This window comes from Triticum dicoccoides, chromosome 3A (assembly GCF_002162155.2).
Source record: "Triticum dicoccoides isolate Atlit2015 ecotype Zavitan chromosome 3A, WEW_v2.0, whole genome shotgun sequence".
Lineage (NCBI taxonomy): Eukaryota > Viridiplantae > Streptophyta > Magnoliopsida > Poales > Poaceae > Triticum > Triticum dicoccoides.
In genome coordinates, this window is record NC_041384.1 from 593,458,068 (window position 1) to 593,460,182 (window position 2,115).

Sequence of the window (2,115 nt, forward strand, 5' to 3'; positions counted from 1 at the left end):
CTTTTTCCCGTATCAAGCTCACCCAATTCAACGCCACGTGCAATTTCAGCAGCTTGATTAGCTAATAACTCATCATTCCGTTTAGATGACGCACTAACAACATTTATCACAAAATTTGCATGCTGAAAAAAATTATGCACCTCGTGTACCTCTCGTGATGCTGCAACAAGAGCCAATTGGAGCTGATGAGCCATGCAGTGCACATAATAAGCATATGGGCACTCATTTAATATTAGAGCTTTCAATCCATTCCATTCCCCTCGCATGTTACTTGCGCCGTCGTATCCTTGACCTCTAATATCTTGTACATTCAGGTTATTATCTTCTAAGACAGTACAAATTGCCTCCTTGAGAGTCAATGCAGCAGTGTCACTAACATGTATGATGTCAAGGAAGCGCTCATCTATGTACCCTTCTTTATTAGCAAACCGAATGACCAGTGCCATCTGCTCCTTTTTAGATTCATCTCTAGACTCGTCCACCATTATACAAAATTTGCTATTGCCAATTTCTTCTCTAATACTTTTATGCACTTTCCTGGAAAGTAAACCAAGGATTTCTTGTTGAACGGGGTGTGAGGTGTACTTGGCATTTTGTGGAGCATTTTCCAAGACAACATCTCTAGCATCCTTGTTATAAGCAGCCAAAAGCTTTACCAACTCAAGAAAATTACCCTGGTTTAGGGATCCTGGAGATTCATCATGGCCTCTAAATGGACAAGCTTGGAATGTTAACCACCTAATGAAATAACAGACAAGGGACATGTTAGTCTTACATAAATACAAAATATACTAGGTTAATTGTTGAAACAAATAAACTTAGTCTTACCTAATGGAATCAATTGTGACTTTAAGTCTTAACCTTGCAGCTGCAACCTTTTTTGTACATACTTGTACCATCGCCTTGTCAATGTGGTTCAATCTATTTTTCAGATTTTCATAACAACGGGCTGAATAGCTATGAGCTGAGTTGGAATCTTTGCCCATGTGGGTTATAAAAGCACAATCTTTGCCATCATTCACCTTTCTCCAGTTTATAAATCCATCCACTGTGAATGCACTTGAACCACACTTTCCAGTTGGCTTTTTCGTAAAGAGGAAACAATAGAGGCAGTATGCACGATGTGTGACAAGTGAATACTCTAGCCAAGGCCAATCAGTGAAATAACTATACTGGAATCGGCGGCGGTTTTTTGTTGTTCCATTATATGGATACTCTTTCATGTATGGATGAAAAGCGCCCTTAGAAACATAGAATCGACGTGCTTCATCCTGCTTATCGGGATGGAGTTCCCAAATCTGTTGGCGTGTACCAGGATCCCTCACATATTTTGTGCTTCTAGTTCTACCTTCTTCTAAAGTTTCTATTGGTGCCACAATATTGTGATCATCAGTTTGCATATCAACTAGATTAGGGCTGGAAGTATCATCTACAACAGGTTGCTCCTCCAGTGGATTTGCATTTTCAGTTGCATTAGAGCTAGAAGCAATAGGCTTGAAAAACAAATCTATTGTTGCTGTACTCTTCCTCTTCATCCTTCAGTCATTGGAACATTAAACAAGGAGTGGCATTAGAAAACTATTATGCTACCTTATCAAAGCAGTAAATTAAACTATTATCTCTGTAGAAATTGCGCTAATTCACCAAGATTAACAGTGATTCAGTGCCGTACCTTGATTCCGAGTTGAAGTTGATCTGTTGATGTATGTATGATGCCGATGAAGTACACAAGTAGTTTCTGTCTTATGATTGAATCGCATGCACTGAAGTGTTGGACCACTGCCCTGGGCGACGGCGGCAAAAGCAGTAAGACTGCAAGAGCCGACGGTGAACCAGCGATGGGCGGTGGCGTAGGAAGGTACAGAACCAGAAGACTTGATCGCACGAACGAAATTATCGGGAAGATAAGGGTAGATCGATAGCAGGTAATCTCTTCTTTTTTGATATATATACGTACATCTAGCAATCGAGGCTCGGTTGATGGTTCCACGTTGGGCCTTGGGCAGTTGGGCACTTGGGCTAGAAAGTTTTCATGTCCAACAACAAAAAGATCAGAAGTGGTCTGTACACATGACACCTATACGTAGAAACTACTGGTAATACTAGTACCTACTA